Below are 24,713 nucleotides of genomic sequence, written 5' to 3'. Positions count from 1 at the left end.
AACACACTTAATGAACACACTGACTGAAGAGGACTATAATTATCTTCTCCCTCTCATCATGAGCCTGAACAGGCAATATTACAGTCTCAAGGAGAAACAGTTGAACTATCCCAAGAAAGTTAAATTAATCTCCTCAAAGAAATAACCAAACATTTTTATGGTTCCCCCCCACCCATTGCTACCCACCTGTTTCTGCCAAAGTTATTAAGACTACTAAGTTTAGCAGTTAGATGAAGACATTCAGTGTTCTCTGAAACACAAGTCTCAGAATTGGTTGGCAAAGAATTTTTATAAAAGTGAGGATGAAAGTTGCACATTCCATTCCCCAAACCCTCTACAAATTGAAAATTGAACCATCTACAAATTTTGTACATGGGAATAACGTTTCCCCCTACTCAGTCCTAGTAAGGCTGTATCTGGAGTACTGCGTCTGGGCTCCTGTGTACAAGAGAAACATGGATCTCTTGGAGCAGGTCTACTGGAGGACTACGAAGATGATTAAGGGACTGGAGGAAAGGCTGAGGGTACTGGGTCTGTTCAGTCTTGAGAACAGCTGACTGAGAGGGGATCTTATCAATGTGTATAAATATCTGAAGGAAAGGTGTCAAGAGGATGGAGCCAAGCTCTGCTCAGTGGTGCCAAGCAACGGGACAAGAGGCAATGGGCAGAAATTGATGCACAGGAAGTTCCACTTGAACATGAACTTCTTCAATGTGCAGGTGAGTGAACGCTGGGACAGATTTCCCAAAGAAGGTGTGGAGTTTCCTTCACTAGAGATATTCACGAACCTTCTGGATGCAATCCTGTGCAATGTGTCCACAGGAAAAAGAAGAAAAAAAAAAACCAAAACCATGGACATTCAAGCAGACTTGATGGTGAATTTCCTCCTCACTGCCAAAGGAATTTTGTTTCTTCCATTTTTATCATTCCTTTGTTTATGAAAGAAGGGGAAGTTTCCATAATTTCTTCTTGTGACTTCCCATAATCTGACAAGAAATGGCCATGAGCTCCAAAGGATATTTGTATTAATCTAGCTCATCATCTCACAGTTTCTTTTGTCTGTTCTAAAGTCAGATATAATGACTAATTCATTCCATGGAAAGGACTGCATTAAAGGCTTTCTCTAGCATGAGTCACAGCTCAAACAAGTCAAATGGCTTATTTTTAATGTCACTGGATTCAGACCACATCTCTACCTCAGCCTTCTTTCTTTCACTTTCTTCTGGACAATCTTTATCCTGTGATCACACAGGAACATAGGTACAGCCAAAACACAAACCAAATACACCTCAAAATTGCTAAACTTATTGATTCTAACTAACAGTGTTTCTGAGAGTGCAAGACACTTAAAATATGGTCAATGCTAGTTTTGTTGTGTTTTTCTCCATTGTATAAATTAGAATTATCATCAGTAATATTGGTGTAAAGGATCTGAAGTTAATAGTGGTTTTCCTCCTTTTGCACTAATTTTCAAACACGGTCTTGCAAATTCTACATCGGAAGAGTAATAGCAAAAGAAAAAATTCATGCCTGTTTGCTGCACAAATTCAAAAAGACTTGATAAATACATGACATATCTGTTTTCTTACTGATTGAATATAGTTTCATTTTTAAGCATATACTTTTATGACTTGAATATAAATAAACTGTAAAAAAGATGCAATGAAGTTCTATGGCTTCTTTTAGGATTAAATCCAGCCTTAAGGCTGATACGTATTATAAATAAAATAGGCATTTTTATTGTTATTTTATGTTGATATATGCATGTTTTTACTGTTTTGAAATTAACATTGCAAATATTGAGACTATTTCTATCACAAAGTAGACCATTAATTTATTTTTGTCATGCCTCAATAATTTGATTATGTCTGTTGTTGTTTAAATTAAGGCTCTAATTTTTAATAGGGTATCATTTAAAATCACTGATTCTGATGGGAAATTTTCAAATTCCTCTCAAAAGATTACAGGTGATAAACTTAATGATTAAAAAATACTGTCTTCTTGAGTAAAGTATCAATCTGTGCAGATTTTTATTTTGATAAGTATTGGTGTGCGGAGTTTCCAAAACATAATTATTATCTGCATGGTTGAGACAGGTTTTCATCCATATTTATTACATGGATGGGTTTAATTAATTATGTATACATGTCTGTACATATATTCATATATCTGTGTGCATGTATACGTATAGGCTTTAGATGGATGATAATCTTCCAGTTTCTTTCAGTGGATTAGACCTGTACTTATTACTACATAGTCATCTGAATTCTGAATGTCTTGTCCCTGACAATGTGTATGGCTTTTTTTGGAAGTCTAAAATCATTGCTCTATTTCTTAGAAACTAAATTACTTTCTTTTGAGAGTGGTAAACCATACTTTGCACTAGATGGGATTGTTGAAACTCTGTACTGTACTCTGCTTTGCTAAACTGGACATTTTTGATGACTGTAATAAGTATGCATAGGATGTGATCCTCTTGGTCATCAAGAAACTTAGCACATTCAATAGGAGTCCTGTGCAGAAAGACACAACTGCATTCTAGTACTTGACTTTAGGTTGGAAATTTTGTTGATCTGTCCCATGATTTTCACAGTCTTGTTAATTACTGTAAGTATTGGGCAGGGTAATTTGTGTCTATTTGCCTTTTCAGCAATGGTAGTTTAGGCCTATTTCTTTACTAAAACGTAAAAGTTTTATGTTGGCTTTATAGCAATAATAAATTACTGACAATATCCAAGTTAGAAAACACCAATATGTATGTAACTCTGTGTTCTGAGTTCTGAAGACATGTAGCTTGACTGTCCCTGCTAGGATGTTCATGACTTTCTCAGATGACTCTCTCCTATTTGACCCTTTCTAGCCAATAAATATGTCATCACCCTTCTTTCACTACTGTTGCTTCAGGAGAATGAAGGGAATAAAGTAATAGAGTGTGGATAATAATGTGGATATACAGTCCCCAAAAAACCTGAAGAATTCCATTTACAACCAGAGACTTAGATGATTGAGATAGAGTTGTTTAGTTCTACTGTCTTCTGTTGGTTTATATGGCCTTCATTGCTGGGATCATAATAAATGTGTTCAAGTCTTAAGTGTGCAATAGTAATTATATATCTTTCTATAAGGATACCTTGACATCACAGGAGTTGGAGTTCTGAACTTTTTTTCAACATATAATTAAATTACATGTGGCAAAGCAAAATTCCAGTGAATTTTTTTTCCTCTGAAGACTGGTTTCAAAGAATGTCATATATTATAGTTATGGGAATTTTTCCAACCCCTTGGAGTCAGTATTGACTTCTGCCAAAAGCTCATGGACTGGCAGAAATTTTGGCTATGATCAGAAAGATATGAAGCACTCCTATTAAAGTATTCCTATATGTCAGGGTTAAAAACCTTAAGTCTCTGAAAGTCAAAGCAAGATAGAGTTGTTAGTGTCAATCTGGTAGGGATCACCCAGTAATATGGTGCAGATAATCCATGATCTCTCATATAGCTCTTTTGCCTCAGTATCCTGAAAGAAATCCAGGTCGCTTCTTTGTGTGCTTACCAAAGCAAATACCTTATATCATAAGAGTGCTAGTGTGGAAACTACAAGGTGGAAATTTGCGTTCTCTGTGTAGTGCCAGAGGGACTGGATTGTCTGTGGGCAGATTTTAGTTAATATGAGCTGGTTACATGGTTATTTATTATATTGTTGGAAATATTGGGAAGCTTTAGAAATGCCTGCGCTAGATGATGGGTGGGTGAGTAGAGTTTCTGTCTTTAACCTGAGTCTTTGAGAATATGGTCATAGAAACATAGATTTCCTCTGGAATGGGTGATACATCACATCCACACGTTTAAAGTTTCTTAGAAAGACTGCTTAAATGTGGATAGCTACTTTACCCTTTGTGCGTAGTTTTGCAGATTTTTCCTGTTTGCTGCCATTTTATAATCAATGCAGAGGAGATATATTGGGTGAAATTCTGGTCTTATTAAAACTGATAGAAATTTTTAATGGCAACTGGGGTTAAAAATGCAGTATTTTATCAAGATTTACAGTCTTTTTTTCTTTTAATATTTGCTTGTAGCATACTCTCTGCAAGTGCTCCTGACTTCTGCAAAAATATTTGGGTATTTCTGATTACTTGGCAATAACTAGGACTCTCACAGAATCTGAATTCTTTCAGTCTTTTAGAGCTTAAATTCCAAAGCTCTGCACAGTATGGTAGCTTTAATCAGGGTAATCCCTGCGAACAGGGCCATTGAATAAAATACAATTCAGAAAGTCAGGTTGACGTGTAATGGCCCTTATGTCAAAGGTATTTTGAATTGCAGTAAATAATGTGAATAAAGAACTAATAATTGTTTTCAGTTGAGTACGGTCCATTTTCTGATGAGATATTAAATATCGCTTCAGCATAAATATTTAAGATTGTATTGTAAAAAATTGCAATTGGGAAGAATCTGTAAAGGGATACAGAAGCAGCATAGCATCTAAGAAAAAAAATAAAAATAATTATGTTTATTTAGGAATAAGCCCCTACTTTTAAATATTTAGGAGTGTCATGGTATACAAACTATATGTGGTTATTACCACTGAAAAGTTTAATTTCATATCTTTGCACTATGCCTGCTTGTGTGGATTGCTAGCGGAGAGCTGGAAAGCAGAAGGATGTCTAATGATCTCCTCCGAGCTCTACTTCCCTCCCTGCTTTGTAATGTAAATGGCTAGTTTGAAATCCACCACGGATCCCTGCGCTCAATCCCCGAGCATCCTCTGTGTTTTTAACCGGAAGATCACCTGACCGCCCCCTGAAGCAGCCCCTTTCGGAGGGATCTCGGCGGCGCTGGCTGGGGCTGGGGTAGGTGGTGGCCGGGGCCGGGGGCCGGCGGCGGAGCCGAGCGCCCGGCGCTGCCGGGGGCGGAGGGAGCGGGAGTGCCGGGAGCGCCGCTGCCTCAGCCCCAGAGAGAGGGAAAACAAAAGAGCTCAGCTGCAGTTTTGTGTTGCTGTGCCTGGCTTAAGCAGAAGATTCTAGACATTCGTGCCGAAAAATCAAAGCATAGCTGAGACTACATCTATCGGGAAGATATTTTCTACCCCCAGGATGGGCTGGATCCAGCACAGGTGGTTTGCAGATCATGCGAAGACAGACGGGCTGAGAGCCATGGAAAGGTGGGATAAGGCGCTGCCTCTCTTTCTTGATCTTTTTTTCCCCTTTTCTCTCTCTCTCTGGATTTGTAAAGCAGTATAGCTGGGACCTGAGTTGGGATCACTTACAGAGATTAGATGGGGTTTAATCCCACAAAGCAAAATCAAAATGAGAGGCACTATTGTGTTCAGACAGATGTTGAACCCAAACTTGGGCTGAGTTTGCTTGCTGGACTTGCTTTGAGGGATCCTTGTGCTTCTTTTGATGTTGTCTTTGTTTAAAATAGTTCCTGCATGAAACACAAGGCTTTAGGACGAGCTTCATGCTTCTGTCAGAAACTGTCAGATGACTATTCCGATGCTGGTAGAATTTTGCCAGAGAAGCTGCAAATGCAGGCTTTGGAGGTGAGGTTTTTGAAAATGGGAAGATCTGTTGACTGAATTCCTTGTGTTGCGGGCATGGTTAGAAGTTGAGCTGTGGTTGTTGTTGTACATTGTCTGAGTAGTAACAATGGGCAGTTCGAGTAGAGCAAGTTTGAATGGTGTTTCTTCAGCAATTCTAAATGCATCTCATTCTTATAATCTTTGGCTTTTCACAAAAGGCAAGGAATTTTTTTTTTTGAGACAAAAGTCATCAATTTAAAAAAAAAAAAGATTGAAAACCAGAAGGGAATTAACATTTTTATTCAAATGGTGTTTGTTAACACCAGCATGCCTAAACATCTAAAACATATCCCAGCAATTTCTCATTTCTCCTGCTGGGCAGATGCATTTCTTTTGTTCCTGATTTTTTTCCCCTGCCTTTTTAGAACAAATGGCATTTCCTTCTATTCCATTTTTTTTCTTTCTTAGTGGCACTAAGAGAGTTATATACAAATTAGCAATTTTGTACAGGTTAATGCTCTGCTTCATTCTGAAGTAAACTGCCTTAAGGTATTAGGAGGGAAGGGGGTGGGCAAACAGGCTTGACCGATGCCCAAGAAATACTGAATTCAGATGGATTTAGATCATATAGAGAAGCAGACATTTATCTGTAACTGGATTTCAGCTCCATGTCATGCAAAATCTGCAGACCATAGCAGGGAGATACTTAGCAACCAATAAATCAGATTTGTAATGGGCCTTTAAAAATGTCTGTGAGGGGTGACTGCCTGGGTCCCCGTTGGCCAAATTAAGATGCAATCTGACAGTACAGTAGCATCTGTGTGCTGACATTTTCTCATGAACCTAGTGAAAAATGGCTCCAGATCTCTTCTTCAGCCCTTAAAAGAGAATTTCTGAATAGCTATGCATTTTTCCCCTGTATTGTTGTTTGGTATAATCACCATTCTCTCTGATAATGTCTGACTGGCTTGTTTGGCTTTGTTTTCTTTGACTGTTTGACTAGCTGAGGGGATGTAGTGGGCAGTTGTTTTACCTGAAATCAGCACCTCATGCCAGTACAAAAGCTCAAAAAGAAAAAAAAGTGTGTTGCAAATGTGTTGTATAAATACTGCTAATAAAGCAGCTTCTGCCAGTACTGGTGGAATTAGGTAAGTGGGTTGAGAAACATGTGTCTTAGATAATGTGCCGCCCACGATACAGGTGAAAATATACCAGCCATTGGTGAGTGCAACTGACAGGTAAAACTGAAAATCCTAAAAAAAGGCAAAAGAATATAAAGTTAAGGGCCAGAGGTATATGTATTAGTACAAGCATTTGTTTATCCAAGGGAGAAGTTCACATTGAGATACTACAAGAGCAAGGGGGGAGGAGGAGGAGCAAGAAACTCCTTTAATTGTACTACAAGTGTGCTCGTTGGGAAGAGCCTCGTATGGAACGGCCACTTAGTGTGACACCACAGCTCTGCCTCAGCGCTCCTGAGCAGGAGTTGCAGCTCAGGGGTGGGAGCAGCCTCTGTCTGTGCATTTGGGGGGTGAGTGCAGGGGAGCGAGGAAGGGGACCGTGTTTCTCCAGAGTGGTCTGTGCCAGCGAACTCATGGGGTGACAGGGAAGTTCGCTCTGTTGGAAACCGCTTCTCTAAATGTTCCTTGAGATAAGAAGGCTCCATAGCACAAAAGTAGGGCAAGTAGGAGGCAGAAGGATAGCTGTGAGAAGTTGTGAGTAGTATGGATCCTCTCCAGAAAATTGGGCTCATGTTTTCTGTGACTGCTTAATAGTGCCTATGGAGACTTTTGGAAAATCACTGTATTTACTGGACTCCCCTGCTTTCTCTCCAATTTAAGGTAATAGCTTCTCTGTATTACAAATACAGTTTCAACAGGAAAAGAAGCTTTAGAAGCTTCCCTCATAAAACAAATGGTATAAATATTTTGCCATTTAGCCATTGCAAGAGGCATTAAATTTTAGTCACTGCTTAAAAAGCATGTTGTATGCAGTACTTATAAACCCCACAAATGTTACTTGCCAGACTTGTTACAGTCTTTTTGGATTAATTTTCATGGACCTAAATGCTTGGAGTTTGTAGTATAAAATTCCACTACTGCTGAAGAAGAGTGAAGAAGGAACCTTAACACTGCATGCAGATCCCACTGCTCCTTTGGTACAGGTAGATAATTTGACACTTGTAAACACTTTGCTTTGTGAGAAGTGTCATAATCGCACTATGGGATTGTGAAAAACTAAAAAACATCTTACAAACCGTCTGACAAGCAGAAATATCAAAAAGAAATGTTTGAACAAATAGAGTCAAAATGCTTTGAGTGACAGAAAGATTTCAGATGACTAATTCACACTGACCATAGTTACAATGCCCGGGAATACAGCTGCAGTTTTAGAAGCTAAACCAAACCAGGCTTATTTTAGAGATGTATATGAACATAATCAGGAAAAAATGGGAGTCTGATACTGAACAGGAACAAATTAGATTTCAGAAATTTACTGAACACATTAAGGAAAACTGGATTGAAGATCACCACAGTCAGAAAAGTTTCTGGAAGAAATTAAATGAACAAACTTAACCCTAATGAAACACACACATCCCAGCTAGGAGCATTGTCAATTGATTATGTGTTTCTTAACTACAACATCATTTGAAGTAGATTTTAACAGTGAAAGTCTGATTTAAGAAATTAAACAAGACTTTTTACTTCTATTGTCATTGCACATTAAAAATTGCCCAGGGACTTTGCTTGGCAGTGCACATTTTCTTGTGATGCAGCACTGACACATTAGACCTCTGTAAAGGGGGAGAGGAAAACAAAGATAGAAATGAAATGGTGGCACTTTGAAAATTTCTCACCACAAGTTTCTTCAAGCTGTGTAAATATTTCCTGTGGATAAACATAAAGGGCAACATTGTCTTCTGGCTGTTAATAAAATAAATAATAACAAGAATTAGATAGATTAGTATGTATTAAAATGAAAAAATACTCAGACCCATAGTCCTGAAGTCTGAGAAAATTATATTTACATTGAAGCAGTCCAAGTAGTGATTGTCAGTGCTCCAGCTGACAGACTCAGCAAACAGCCCACCTATTTCCCATTTCAGCAGCAAATGTCTATACAGAAATCATCATGTTCTCACTGCAAAATAAGCTTAAGAACATTAAAGGCCATATAGTATTCCCAGGTGCTCTAATACAACCAGTTTAAATCAAGTTTGCTGTGAATGATATCACTGTAACAGAGCTAATTGTAGTCCATAGAGCCAAGAAAAGGGTATGGTCAGCATAATTTACTTTTTTTTTTCCTAATAAGAACATCCCAGCTATTTCTCTGTCATTGCTTCTACCTGTATATAGGACATCCCAGGCCCATGTGTTTCTGTTACTAGAACCAGATAAACATTTCAGACAGATCTCTCTCTTGTCACTCTTGCAACTGTTTTCTGACTATATTATGCTGTGGCATAAAAAGAAATATGATTCCTTTGGTGACCTTTGGTGCTTCCATACAGAGCATACCCATGTATTAGTGACTGCCCACTATTTTGTAGAAAATGAAACGTTAGTGGTAGGTTTAGCTGCAAACTAAAAAACTAAAACTGAAAGCTGGCTGTGTGTTCTTTCTCTGAGCATGGAAGGGTAAGTTGACTTTTTCAACTAAAGGAAGAAAAACATTCTCATCTGGAAACATGCAAGATACGCCTAACCTGACACTACATTCTTATTCCTATCACCCTTCTCATTTCTTTGTATTTTGCCTCTCATACTTTTTTTCCCTGACTTTCCACAAACTTGTTTAGTTATGTATACTTTCTTTGACCTTACCAACTTTTTCCTCCTAATCCACCTCCATGTTCTGGGAGAGTGAGAAACAGTTTCTGCCCCCAGGCCTTTGTTTGATCTGGGTAAATAGGTTGTACAGATGTGCATATCCAGGTGCCTACAAACATGATACTTTCAATCTCATCAGTCTCCATACACCAAAAAGGAAAATATTTTTCATCCCAGCATCAGCCAAACCTACTGTGAAGAACTTAGCCAATATTCTCATGATTCAAACTGCTGAAGAAAGTAAAGAGAACTGCTGTCTTTCTCAAGAGACTTTTATAATCTGTATCTGTATCCTGAATACCTGTATCATCATATAAACAGTACACAAAGAGATTGAGGTTTGGAGCTCAGTTCTGCCTCTGTTGAAATTGGTGCAAAATTTCACTCTAGAGATGAGACAAGAGAACATTTAGTAGAGAAAAGCTGATCTTGAACAGGGGCTCAGATTAAATACATTTTATCACCATCCTGGCAAAGAAAACAAGCAAATAGGATTGACAGTGGGTGATCACTGAACCTCTAAACCCCCGTTATGGAAATGTGAACCAAAATGAAAAGTGCCTGGGAAAATTTCTTTAATCTGAAGGTATTAGGAGTTAAGTCTTTACAGCCATGACAATCCCCATTGACAGAAATGCTCATAACCCAGAGGGGATGGAATACAAGTGGGCATGGATGTGGGAAGCATTGCAATAGAGAGCACATCACAATAAAAGCTCTCATTCTCAGTTATCCTTTCCAGTCAAATAAATAAATTGCAGTGATGTACAGAAGAATTATTGCCACTAGAGTGCTTTTCTGATGACAGAGATGACATAGGTTATAAAAGTCTGTCCTAGATAACAGAAAGTCAAGCTTGCTGGAAGTTAGTAAAGATTTAGGAACTCTTAGGTTCTAGATTGATCCAAGCATGCTAATTGGATATGGATTGCCTAACTCCAGATTTGGTCATCTGCTGAGAAACCTGTTCTGATGGGAGCACAGAGCCTTGGCACTCCTGTGCTGCTCATGCTCCATCTGTCTCAGCTCCCAAGGTCCTGACTAAAATCTTCAGGAACTGATGTTGGCCAGAGTTACTGGGGTAATTCTGTTTATCTCTGTGAAGAGTGATGGCAGAAGCCATGATGAATCCAGGGGGTGATGAAACCTTGGCATACAGAGCCTCTGCAGGGACAGGACCTTCAGGGCAGAGTTCCCTTTTACTGAAGGATTTATCACCTTCAGAGTCAGCTTCTTAAAAGAAACTCTGTAGGGTAGCTTGGCATCGCCCTGTAATGTTATGCAACCAGATACAATCCAGCACTTTGTACTTTAGAATTCTGTAATGTAGCATGTAAAGATGTGTGAGGAACAGTGCCTTTCTCACTAATTAAGGTTTCCCATCACATGGATGGGATTAAGTACCTCTAAAAGCAAAGCTTAAATATGACACCAGCCCCTGGAATATTCCATAAATCTAGAACATCTGGGGAGATTTGCAGACAGCTGAATAATGGAGGTTGGTTAGATCATAGATGATCATTGTCTTCTATGACTGAGGCAACTAAGAATGCATTTGCCTCTGTCTTCAGAGCTCTGCAACTCCTCACTGACAGAAGATAACCCTGCAGTTTTAGTGTTTCTTGTTCAGAAGATGTAATAGAGAGAGGTTCTGGGAAACACAAGGGAGCAGTTTGTGGAAATGTGGGTATCTTTGCATCATTTGTTTTTATATTCATGCACCACAGAAATCTTTATGGTGTGAGTGGTAGTGATCCCTTAGATAGCACTAAGAGGGCTGTGCTGCACAAAAGGAAGGGGTAGCTCAAAACTTTCCTGGCTTTCACATTGCTGGATTTTAAAACCTGGAATAACTGAGGGGATAGTCTGTTCCCATTCTGTCACTACAGCCATCAAATGCTATCATCAAACCAACTGCAGCAACATAACCATCCAAAAACACCTGGAAAGTCCTTCTGAGAAAGGAGGAGTGTGCCAATAGGGACCTCTTCATTGTGTTGGGTTTTTTTTCCTTCTGCAGATTCAGCAGGTGCTATATATTATCCTCTACAACCTTCAGCCATTGGGAGCTAGGACACTGTAATTATGTTCCCTGTCCATGGAAGTTACTGGCTATTACTGTGTGAAATATGAGCTCTGCTCAGAATTCAAAACTAAACTGAGGAAGCATGTTTGCTGCTGCTTTCATTGTTGCTGACATGTAAAGAAGTCAAATTGCCAGTGCTGATGGTTTATTCCTAGAAGTAAAATTTTACATTTGTGTAGTTCATTTTATTAAAAAACAATTAACAGGGATTTACTTCTTCAATAGTCTGAAAAAAACCTGGAACACTGATGCAGAGGAAGTACACAACCATTTTTAAACAGAAGTAACTTTCAGTCATTTCTGTAGAGATATCAGGGCACTTCTCCACCTGTTGTCTTAATTGCACATTGCTCTTGAATGTGTATATGGGTTGATCTGTAAATACCAGGAATCAATTCACTCAATGACTCAGTAGCACAGGAGAAAAGAAAAGTTGGGGTTTTGAGGTCCTGCAGCTCATACTTTTGCAACCTCATCTACATGAGAATTGCCTTCTGTGAGGTTTCACTACTTTCTGCCTCAAAAAATGTAGTCTAGTTTTATCTTGCTCTGTTCTTCCTGAAGTTATTCAGAGGAAGTAAGATATGGTGGGTGCCTTGCACACTATTCCATTAGGATAAATAATGTATGCTGTCTATTGTGTTTAGAAGAATGCTTCAAAGAAAACTCTCTATGGCATAGTTGTGATAACAAGCAGGAAAGAAATAAAAGGAGAGAAAGCAAATGAAAATGTAGGTGCTTTGGCATCTGCTAGTTCAGAATTGCAGTGCTTGATACTGGTATTCTTGTTTTGCCACAAGTCTAGACGATGGCCACAGCAGTCCACAGAAAAGGATATGTTGCTTCTCACTGCCCTAAAACAAAGAGAAAGTTTGTGTTCCTATGTACCTGCAGAAGGTTATGTGCAGACTATCCTTGACAGAGGCACACTGCACTGTGACCAGCTCTTGAACATTTTCCTGGCCTGTTCATTTCTTCTTCCCACTTCCATTTTAATAAGAAGTCTCACATGCCCCCAGAGTCTCTCATGGAAATGACTATGGAAATGGCCATGGCTTTTAAGGAGCACTGAGGTTCTCAGTTTGTCTCTGCTCACATGAGATGAATGTCTGTGAGTGATTATTGCTAGAAATGTTGGTGCACCAAACCTACCAGCTCAGGTGTGGTACCTCTTGAAGGCAGAGGACACATTCTTACCCTCCTACCATGCATTATTTTTTATTGTACTGTGTGTTTGTTAATCACTTGTGTATATAAGGATTAGTCTATTTGAATTATCCACTGTAATAAGAATGTGTGATCAGACAGCCCAGACTCCACCTCAACAGCAGATGCAAAAATCACTGGTAAAATATCTTCAGTGTTTTACATGAAACTTGCTTCCTCAGCTGAAGTAACAGCAGGGTATTTGGCCCAGCATCCTACTTTCACACTGGGAAAGAGTAGAAGCACCAGGCAGCATAGGGCAATACTTTCCTTTTATACCTCCCATTTTCCAATAAAAGTTGCCAGGATACTATGATATTTTCCAGGTGATATGACATTCTTGTTGTAAAGCACAAATTGATGTTTATGTGGCTGCACAATGCAGAAGAAATGTCTTTTCCAGTGTTGATCCCATGAATACATGCTCAGTGGTGTGTATGTAACCAGACCTTTGCACCTCAGTATAGGGTCACCCAGTCTTCACCTGAGCTTACTGCTGCCTTGGTGATGATCATATCCTCAAGCAAATCAGAGCTTCCTGTCATCATTAGAAATACTTTAAAAGTTTAAAAGTCAAAAGCTTTGAGTTTTGGTTAAGTCAGCATGTAAATCTGTAAATGTGTTTCATTTATGATAAACATTTTTGTGCTTATGAGTCATGCCTGGCAAAGGCAAAGTGCTGTAATCCAAAAAGGAAAAAAAAATCAGAATGAACTGTTTTGGGGGAAAGTTACTATCTAAAGAATCTATTAAAGTCTTTGACGTAGAATGTGCCTCCACTTCTGTGATCACAGTATTCTCTGCAAATCACCTTTTCTCTGTTACAGGAACATTTTGCCTCTTTTTTTGCAGACATGCCTTTCAAATGCCCATGATAAGGGGAACTTGGTTGTGCATATGAATTTGGTTTGCCTATTTGTTCATCCTTGTCAGGATTCTCCCTCCCTCCTCCAAAGATGTAGGAGGAGGTTGGATGGAAATAGCTGGATGTTGATGAACAAGTGCATTTTGTCTTTAAGTGTAGTACAGTTGTCTGTAAGAGACAGCATCTGCTTTACTTTAGAATTTCTGCCCCTCTCTGACAGTAGCTATCCTTGAGTCTGGACTAGAACACCTCACACTGACAGAGAGAATTGGCCATTGTCGACAAAGGTTTGTAACCAACTATCTCTGCACCAGAGATACCGGTGGGAGAGAGGGTGTTTACCAAGCTGAGTGAGCTGCATGGAGGAAGACAGAGCATGGAGGGGAGCTGAGAGCAGAGAGCTTGAAATAAAGCTCCTAGAAGGAGAAGAAATCCAACAACTTACAGAGAAACAGGGAAGGCAACAAAAAGGAAAATTAAGAGAGATGAGAAAGAAAGATTAAAATGAGTGAAGGCAGAAACAGGAATCCTTATGCACACCCTCAAGCTGTCATGGTAAAGAATATAAGCCCTACAGCTTTTCCTTCACTTCTCCATGGAAATAAAACAATTATCATGAAACTATTCTATTTTATTCTTCAAAGAAGTTATTTAAAAGCAGTTCCCCATTGTGGAAAGATTTGACATCAAGAACAGTTACTGTCTCTCACAAACCTTCTTTATGGTTACTTTTAACTCAAATGCCGTAAAACTGACACCCAGATGCCAGCATGCTACCTTAACAGAAATGGATGGGCTTGCCTTGTGGGAGCTGAGGGGTAGGGGAAAAAATGTCTTTAAAAAGAAATATAATTGTGAGCTGGATTGTGTCCTTTGGTCTGGACAAAGAGAGTTAAACTAGTAAAGTTTCCTTCCCCAGGTGGGACAGGTTTTCAGGGCATTGAGGTCCTTCATTTCCACACCAGGCTCTGCTCCTCGCTCATGGTGCAGGTTTTCAGCATCCTGGTGAACCATAGGCTTTTGAGGAAGGAGAGGGTGAGGATGGAGAAAGCTAGTCATTGTGGCTCACTAGCCCTACTCATGAGAAAAGGGAAAGAGGAAGCAGTGTGAGAGAAATGGTCCATAATCCCTGCTGCTTCATGGCATATTATTATTACAAGAGAGAAAGAGATAAAAGTGTGCTTTTTGATGGAAAGTCACTTTCTAGCACTTTGTCACTCAGGTTCTTTCAGCCTGAGCCTGAATGAAACCTGGCTAAATAAAGCTCTAAAACATGTGCTTTATCTTAAAGTCCCTGAAGAAGTGTCTTCACTCCTGAAACATGTTGAAGCTTTATTACAAGCTATACTCTGATTTCAGGCACTGCAGTGTAAATCTGCAATTACTCACTCAAAATCAGTGGTATTATCCTAGCAGTGGAAGAGAACAGGTTCACCCCTTCCTCCCAAGCAGAGGGATGAATCTGTTCTCCTGACATAGTGCTGGCACTTACTTTCATCTGAATGATTAGAATTAAGCATCACCTTCCTTATGCAATTATATTTAATTAAGTTAAATCATTATGTTTTCAACCTTCTGTTACAGTGCAGAAAACTTATTTTAGCTAGAACTCACCCTTTTATTTTACTTCAAAATTCTATGCTCAGGAATGTTTCTAAAACCGCGGGAATGCATATTAAAACATGGAGAGCTAGTTGTCTCTTAATGTTGCTCCCAATATTTCTGTTTTCACAGTTAGAGATGCAGCAAATTTCAGGGCAGTGCAAGGTTTGTCAGTGTGTAATAAGGCCAGCATTGCTGGGTTTATCAGAGAAGAGGTTTAGATGGTGATTAATGAGGAATCACTGTTGCACTTATATTAATGTTTAGGATAGCAACAGGTAAGACTTGAGGGCAGAAGGAGTTCGAAGGGGCCTGTGTGTCGGAAGGCTGATAGCTCAGCTCTCAGAACCTGCTGCAGCCAGTACACTGCAGAGGGGCCAACCTGAGCACATCTCACACGTGCAGGTGACCTTGGCAAGAGGAAAAGAGTAGATGTTCACAAGAGAGGTGAATAATTTTATTTGCTTAGCTACTCTACTTTTGCATCGCAGGTGGTGGTGTCAAACAGAGGATATTCCAGGAAATAATCAAAGGAGTTCATTTCTAGGACCATTAGTCCTAATCCTCTCATCATCCTTTCTTTTTTACCAGTAATATCATGCTCTATTTTTACTGAAAGTTGCTCCTCTTTACTAGTCCTTCACAAGTCTGTTTCCCCTCATTAAGATGACTATTAACTTATTATTTATTCTGTCTGATGCAATATGTTCTGCAGATCTTTTCAGTATCATTTGTACACATTTATGAAGAGAAACTTAGTGTCTGCACTAAAGGGGTCATGAACTTGTAGTTCTACATTTAACATGTTCTGTATCTGTACAAATGTATCCTGTTCCAGGAATTCAAGATTCTTAACATAAAAGCAGATTGTACAAGGGTAATTTTTTAGAAGTGTAAACCATGCAGTATTAAAGTATTTCAAATAACTTATCCATCCATAATGCAAAGAGAGACACTAAGAGGTTCATATACAAGATTATAATTTTCCACTCATTTTTTGCATAGTAAGGACCAAACCTGAAGACTTTCTGCATAGTAAAGGCAAAAAACATTTAACAATTTCCTCATAATAAAAACCAAAACAGTGACCACTCATTTAAATTACCAGAGCTGTAACAGTGTATCACAGATTACACACTTTTCTAATTAATTAAAATACTTGTACCATTTTTTCAGAAGTATAGAATTGGAAGAGGCCTTTGAGCCATTGAATTCAGTGCCTGTATAATCATGGGCAACTGTATCATATAATCTCCTGAATAAACATATCAGTTTTTCTACACTAAATGTGTGAAGCACCAACTATGTTCTCATCTGTTATCAATGTTTTCCATTGATTTTGGTGCTGTGCTCTATTCACCAATTAACTAGGCATATCACCTTCACTGACCTAAATACAGACATTCTGCAGAATAATTTCTCATCCAGCAGCCAGATTTGCTGCTTTATACTCTTCCACCTGTCTAGCTGCATTGTGATCATATTTTTTCTCTACTGAACTCTTTTCCATTTTATTTGTTATTTTAAAGTCGTAGTCATAATATTAAGTAATGGGTGATTTTCAGATGGGTCAGTCAATACAGGACAGAATAATTTTTAGTTTATGTTTTAAAATTAAATTTATTTAAAGATATAATCCACAATACAGGTAGTTTTAACTTTTATTGCCACTGTACACATCCAGTTTGTGTCAAACAAGTCTAATTTAGTAATGCAAACAAACATTGTACTTGGTGTTTCTATCAAGGCACATACTACAGAAAAGAGTAAATCATTAAGCTGTTAAAAATGCTGAATGGTGAAACTTCCATTATGCCAAATTCTCTTCTGAACTCTTGGTTGTATCGTTGTAACTGATGGATCAGCGAAACACTTCTTATGTATAAACATGACTGCTGTATTTACTGTGCACTCAGTTCTGGGTGTTTGACATTTCATTACATTTAGCCCCTTTAACTGTGATTTTTGCTGTGTTTTTCATTGTCTTAATGACTTTAACATTAAAGGAGTAATTCCACACCCCTTTGATCACATCACATCTTTTTATCATATTTTTTGTGCTTACACATTTCAACATTATCTAAAGTCAATCTCCTGTGACCTTGCTTGGTCACAGACTTTGAATAAAGGATGTTCTTAGAAAATTAAGACAGGCCATTCCTTCTACATTGTTTTGTTGTAGGGGTCTGAAAAAATCTGTAGTTGACAATTAAAAATGAATGTTTCAGGAGACTATTAGAATAGTCTCTTGAGTACTGGAAGACAGCAGTGAAGAAACACTTTTTTCTGTAGAGCACCCAACTCTTCATATTAATAGTTATCCTTTGATCTCCTCCTGAAGCTGACAAGATAGGAAGCAAATTGGTAATTTTCAGGGTTTATTTCTTCTAATTTAAAAAAAAAAAAAAAGAGAGAGATAATTGCAAAAACATGCTTTACATCAATGGGGACTTGCCTAGTCAAAGATCCAGACAGGCAGAAAACAAAATCTGGATTTCTAAACAGCAGTTTAGGTACTATGTTAATACAATCCTATAGTTAAAAGGTAGTATTTCCTGCTCTGAAATTTGCAGTTTGTGTCCTAAATTGTATTCCATAAACAAAAACTGTTCCTTGTAGGTGAAGTAACTTTCATTTCTTGAATATTTGTTTTATCTCGTTCTTTGAAATAGTGTTACCTTGGTCATTAAGAGCTGCTGTGCCTCTGCGCTGTTATATCTCCAGACCCTTCTGCCAATGAGAATTCAAAGCACTTGTCGGTTTACAGGGAGCATCGCCTGCAGAGAAATTAGAGACTGAACTCAGGAGTGAAATGGTAACTTCTAGCTATATTCACAAGTGTCTCTCAACTCTGAGATGCCACTTGAGAAAAAGCCACATTGCAAAATGCTTTGAGATGCTGCTTTTGAAGTGGCAAGAGGTGATTGACAGATGGGAGAGTGGGCTAAAATCAGGTACAAAACAAGTAAGAAATGGCCACATATGGACAACTGGGTTCTCTAGCCTTTGATGAAAGAGATGAGTGACTTAGAATTTATACATAAAAGCAGCTGCCAAGCTTTTATTTGCCATAACATTGAAGACAATCAAAGTGAAAATCTGTCTCTTTCACATTTGGTTGGAGAAGATATTTAGCTTCCTGAAACACGCTTTTTTTTTTCCCATGAGAAATATATGACCTGTAAAGAGATCACTGAGGAAAAGAAGTACCACAGTGACCAGTGAATTCTTTATGAGAAATGCATTTTCACATAAGAATTTCAAAACAAACTCTACCTTGATAAGTTCTGCTAAAGCTGCCAGTTTTGTAAATACCAAAAAAAAATTATGGGGAGCTTTCTATGGCTGACATTAGAAATGTAAATTAAAAAGAAGTATAAAAACTCTTCACACAGGTAACATGAAGTAGGAGGAGTGTGCACCCTGCTTTTCATCCCGTGTAGCTTACTGACCAACACTGATGTCCCACTGAATGAATTGGTTATTTGTTCTGACAGAACAAGTCATAGGAAAGAAATGTAATGAAATGAGACAAGAAACCAAGAGATAACCATCTAAGGATTGTACACCTACATTTGTGAGTGCTAATTCAAAATCAATAGAAATGAAAGAGGTATAAAGTCACTCCAAGAAAAGTGTTAAGACCTGTGACACAGCTTGTGGTTAATGGAGAAATAATGAAGAAAAATGTCATGCATTTATTTAGAAACTAAGAAAGGGATTGATGGAGTGGGAAGCTACATAATTGCTGAAAGAAGGATATTATTATTTTTTCCCAGTAACCTGATGACAGTGTTAGTACAGAAATTGAATCTGAAAAGAAAATATTATTGTGAAAACAAAATTCATAAAGGTCATTAAGAAACTGGAAGAAGGAGAGGAAACTTCCTGCTGTTGACAGGCATTTCTAAACAAGTTGAAATCGGAATAAAACCCTAAAGATTAACTCAGTAATTTGAAAATTACAAGGAAGGAATGCAGTGGCTAGTGCTTCACACTACGCTAACACTTAGGCCAAACCCTTAATGGGGCAGTATATTTGGGGTGCTCAGCTGTATAACCATGCCAACTGAAAGAAAGCTTTGTGCAAAAAGAGCCTGTGAAGAAATGGGAGTCACTGGGATATCTTAGCTCATTCTTACTGTTAGTTTACATAGTGATTCTGATCTCATTAATATTCATATAGTTAATGAAAAAAGACATAGTTGGGAGTTTGAGAAAGACACTTTTATTTTAAACGTAATCTACATTAATGTAAAGCTTTCTGTGTTTACACTGTGAAATTGCTGACACAAGCTGAAAGCCTCTCATAAAGCAAGTTTATTTTTCAATACATCAAGGACAGAATGCACAAAAAAGCTTACAAAAGAGGGAAGCATATCTCAGAAAGACAGAAAAATATTCAAAATATGTTTTATTAGCCTTAAAAATGCTGTTTTTCATATAAATCTTTTATTTGTTTTGCCTTAAAGACTTAACCATAGCTTGTGACAGAAATTGTATAACTCTATAGATATATCTTTTTGAGATTCACTGGGAAGCATCCAATATTCTTCCTTGAACCTTTCATATAAACTTAGCTAGAGGTTTTACTTAAGGCTAAAGCCTCTCATGAAGTATTAAGGCTGTCCCAGCTTTTCCCATTTAATTTCTTCGACCATGCAGTTGAAGAAATGAAAGTACTAATCCTTCTCAGCATGGCTTTTAGTTCCAGGCAGAACAGGAGTTTGCAGAGCAGTTGGACTCTCAGATTGCGTCATGCCTGGAAGCCACATCCCCATTGCCATGGCAATGCCATACAACAGCTTCTCCAGGCTGTATCACCTGCACTGAATCGCAGCAATACAGGCTGAGCAGTGATCTGATATTGGAGTTTTTATAACCACATTGGGTAGAGATGGTTTGTGGAATGTCTGTGTGTGAGTGTCCTGTGTAATTTTGTCAGTAAAAGTCTGAGTTAGTTATATCAGTAAAAGTCTGAGTTAGTTGTATCAGTAGAAACCTGAGTTGCATGTGTTCACATAGGCTCTGTATAGCAGTAAAAGTCACCAGCTTTCAATACAAATAGGTTATGCTATGCTAAGTGCATCCTCCTGTATCTGGGAATTATACTGATCTCAAATATAAGAATGCAAACACAGATTGATGTTTGTGGGAAAGTTGGGTGTTTCAGACAAGTCCTTTTATTGTGGGCCTCACAGATGTGATTTGGCTGAGCTTTGTTGGGCTGACCAAGCTGTGACTTGGCTTTTTAGAGGCAAAGACAGCACTGGAGATTCAACTGGGATTCAGACCAGTTCTGGATTTGTTTGGATTTCTTTTTAATAGTGGCCTAGTCTGTATTCATACCTAAGTCTCTAATGCCTTTGATCTTTTGACTGTGTGAAATACAGACATGGATAATGATGCCAGTCCTTCTATGCAACATGCTTAAAATTAGAGATTAAATACATGATTATGCATTTTTTTCCAAAGTGACCAGGTTTTCTTTATCAATAATTAAGAATTCTAGCTTCTTATAGGTAAGATTTGGTGTCTACCTTACATGAATACTGATAAGCTCATTTTTAAGACTTTTTGCTGAATATTCTATTCACACCTTATTTTTGTCTGCATCTTTCCCGGGAATGTTGGCACTTCTGTCAGGTGCATAGCAAGTTCCAAATATATCCACCTTTGGGTATGCAAGAGTAAGGAGAAGAGACATTACTTATAACAAAATTGCTCTCAGATTTCACATGTGTTACCTTCTCCTGCAGCTTCTTCTCAAGTTGTTGGAAAATACATTAAGATGGAAGAAAAGGATTACACTTCTCAAATATGTTTATCTTCTGAGACTTTCTCTCCATTGACTTTTACTCGGGGTCCCTTTGACTCATCCTAACTTGATAACAGAAATCATCTCTCTATAGGAAAAAAACCCTTCAGTTGTGTAGCTTTAAAACTGGTGAAAGGCTTATTTAAACACTGGGAGAATAATCAACTCACCTTAAAATCATCTCTCTACTTGAGACGAGCATAGTGTTTTCTCTCCATTTGGGCTAATGAATGGTGCTGATGTGTCTAGTACTTTTTATAACGCAGATATTGCTTATTTAAAAAGCAACCCATCAAAGTGATTTAATGCATTAATTAGATAAAAGGAAAAACAAGTAAGCCCCTAAATGAAGTAAACATAATAAAGCTGGCAGATCCTTTGCAAATAGAGAAGTATTTTCTTTGTATATTGCAGTTTTTTATCTGAAAGGGATTTTTTTCTTTTATTTAGCCTTGATTAAGTGTTTCAGGGGTAAAAAATCCAATTATGACTAAACTCAACGTGTTGAAAATACTCAGAAGAGAACTTAAAGCTAATTGATGTATCTGAATTCATATTCAAAGTGGAGAATTACCTAACATATGACTGTAAAGCACTGTACTAAGGTGTTCATTTCCATGAAGCATCTTTCTTCTTTCAAGGTATTGCCCTCAAAAATTTAAATCAAAACGAGCAAATCCAGTATCACAAATGTACTGATTGCTTTTCTAACTGTCTGAAGAGTTCAAACTGCATGTTGAATTAACAGATCAGAATTCTCTAGAACTCTTTCCTTGACTCCAATTAACTTGTTTTCTGACCTTGGAGAAAGTCATTGGTCTTTTTTTTTTTGTCTGTATATCAGTAATATAATGATAATGATGTTCATGTAATGATGTTTGGGGTTTGAGTTTTTTTAATGCACTTATACTTAAAGGTAGAAACATGTAGTACTACTGTTACTAACTCTCCAGTCTCTTTAAAACCAGAATCTCTAATTTGATGTTGCTTTTTGCTCCATTTCTGTCTAATTATTAGCTGCACCTTATCCAGGGCAAAGAAATAATTTTATGTTTCAGTGGTCAAAGAGTACAGACACTAACAGAAGGCACCAGTGAGGTGGCAGTGGGTTTCCGATTGCTGCACTGGCAGATGGCTGCTGCATTCATGTGCCTGAGCTGGTAAATGAAGGCAGTTGTGAAAGCCACTGGATGGTTTTACACCTCCCTCCCAGCCTCAGGAACAGCATATATCCACCAGATACAAGTGGCATGTTACTCCTCAGCCTCAGCCGATGCTACAAGTGCACTATATATTTATAGTGGTCTTGTAAATAGAGGTAGTTTAAAGGCAGTGTAGGAAGGATATAACAAAGGCTCTGGGCATCTTTCCTTTGACATTTTGAGTTGTGGATGAAGCCTGCTCCGCTAAAAGAATTTTTTTTTCATTTATTTTATTGTGAGGTCTGTTTAGCTCTCAGTTTAGCACCAAAAAACCTCAAAGTATGCTATTTTTTGACTTGGTGTTGGTATCAGCTTTTACACAAAGCTGTAAAGTAAGTAAGCTTAAGAAGAATTTGAACAGTTATTTCTAGTGTGCTTAATTAGAATTCGGTTAAGTAAGGACAAATCCAGAGTGTTAGACTTTGGAGAGACTGTTCCACTTAACCACAGATCACTGGTCCACAAATCTTTTTTCTATTAATATAAATGCTTCTCTTGATTTTTGGGTCATATTGCTAGGATGTCTGAAATGAAGGCTGTACACTGGTGCTTACTCTGCTTACCTTTGGGTGTATCAATGCATTTAAAAGTGCACAAGAGAGGATACATGTGTATAGATCGTACATAGCAACTCCCTGTTTAACTCATTGCTTTACATTCTGGTGAATGCATCCTCAGTATCTCAGATATGGGTCAAATAAACAAATATAAGAAGACCTAAATATGACATAATTAAATATGTTTCATGTAATTAACTTCATTTGCAGCATTATTAACTTCAGCCATTCAGCTTTTATACTTGAATGATGTAAGTGAACTTTTCAGCTGTTAAGAAGCCCTTTTGTCAGTCTTGCCAGTGACATGCCTGTGCTTCTCAAAGGAGGCACATTTTTCTCTGTGGCTTACACAACACTTCAGAGAATAAAAGGGAGATGTAGAAATTGTGAAATGTGTTATACAAAATGATTGTTAATTCCCTATCTGATATAACTGGAATTAAGTCAATAGAAATGCTATTTGGCTGATAGAAGTTTTTGAAGTATGGAGGCTGTGATTAAAAGTAATTAAATATTGAAATGTTTAAAAAATATCCATGAATCCTGATTCAAATGAAGCATATTTAAATATTGCTCTTAGATGAGGTACATATTTTCTGATGACTTTTCTAATTTAAAGTCTTGTACCACTATTCAAATGACATCAGATAGTTCAGTTACAGAGCAGGTTATGTGATTTTATGTGTAGCAGGCTGCCTGTGCAAATTGTATGAAAATGTGTTTCAGGTACATTAAAGGAACAACAGTCCATGAGTTAGAGCATCTCCCCCTTCTGAAGGTCTTTGTCAAAGCACTGTACAAGGGTGAACCAAGTGTTGACATAATTTCACTTTCCCTGTAATCTCTGGTAGTTGTTGCATGGTCTTAGACAGCAGGTGAATGAAATCATTGTGTGTGGTTCACAACGGAGAAAGTGCACTTCAGCTGATTTCTGTAGATTTGGAACTCACATACTCCTACACATGTGAAACAGGACTAGCAGAAGCTGCAACATCAGTTAATTCGATGGACCTCCAGAAGCAGTCATACTTTGCCCGCACCCAACATCTGTTGTCCAAAGAATTTCATTGGCTTTTCCCATCAGGAAATAGCTGTGGCTTAGCCTCTGTGAGGTACATACATGCCAGTGTTCAGCTATGTACATGGGGATAAACTGAGGTATAGAAGTATCCAGAAACACCAAGCAGGCAGGTCAGGGACACTGCTACACTGCAGTCAAAGACTTCTCACCAGTAAATATAAACTGGTTTTTTCAGTGTCTCTACAGCTCAAGGACTGCAACAGAAACCAGAAAAAAAAGTACTGTCTGTTCCCACTGATTTTCAAGCCTGCTGCTGATTGAGACATAGCAGTAACTCTGTGATGCTGGTGTATGTGACAACTCACACCCATTTACTGTCCATTAGTGTTATTCTTCTGGCTTTACAAACTAAATCTGGCATCACATTTTACGGCTTGGAAACAGATCCTATGAGAAGCAAAGCACAAAGATGCAATCAGAAGTGTCTCGTCACTAATACCAGTCACCATCTCAGATTTCAAAAGTGCCTGGATTAGTGTTTGACAGGAGCCTATTTGTTAAGAGCAGGGAAAAGTTTGTTTTAAAAGAGAATGTCTTGGTAGGATGCCTATTAAAATAACAATTACAGCCTATAGAATGGCAGTTCTGGAGGAACCCTGGAAATGTTTATCTACCGATCCAGTGCAAAAAACTTGTGTAGATAATGATGTCTTGAGTTTATTAAGGGGACTTTTACAAGGCTGACAGACCAGAAGTCTGAACATTCCTAAAAACACACAAGCCAACTCTACTTCTTTTTCCCCATATAAAAGTATTGCAGTGATATCAAACATTTAAGAGACTAGGCATTTTAAAGTTGCAGCAAGCAGGGAAACACTTGAAGCATTGTGCATGAGGCAGAATGTCCCTTCATTTCCAGGGATGATGCTTCAAGTCAGGTAGGAATTTAGAATACGTCTGTACTGCAGAAGACAAATCAGTGTATCCCTTAAGTGTTGCCACTAA

General features: G+C 38.1%; 1 protein-coding gene across 9 annotated transcripts in view; it reads left to right on the top strand.

Annotated features, from left to right (window-relative positions):
* Positions 1–24,713, top strand: part of MAGI2 (membrane associated guanylate kinase, WW and PDZ domain containing 2) — a 729,608-nt gene that overhangs the window by 339,992 nt on the left and 364,903 nt on the right. Inside the window, exon 1 of one of the 9 annotated variants that reach the window (XM_071552709.1) lies at positions 4,825–5,158. The exons of the other annotated variants lie outside the window; for them this stretch is intronic. The gene's annotated coding sequence lies outside the window, so the exon portion shown is untranslated. Of the gene's footprint in view, positions 1–4,824; positions 5,159–24,713 lie in introns of those variants that run through there. 9 annotated transcript variants of the gene reach the window in all.

The sequence above is a fragment of the Pithys albifrons genome, chromosome 3 (genome assembly GCF_047495875.1).
Source record: "Pithys albifrons albifrons isolate INPA30051 chromosome 3, PitAlb_v1, whole genome shotgun sequence".
Taxonomy (NCBI): domain Eukaryota; kingdom Metazoa; phylum Chordata; class Aves; order Passeriformes; family Thamnophilidae; genus Pithys; species Pithys albifrons.
The sequence above is the reverse complement of the archived record's forward strand: the minus strand, read 5'-3'. Positions and strand labels throughout refer to the sequence as shown.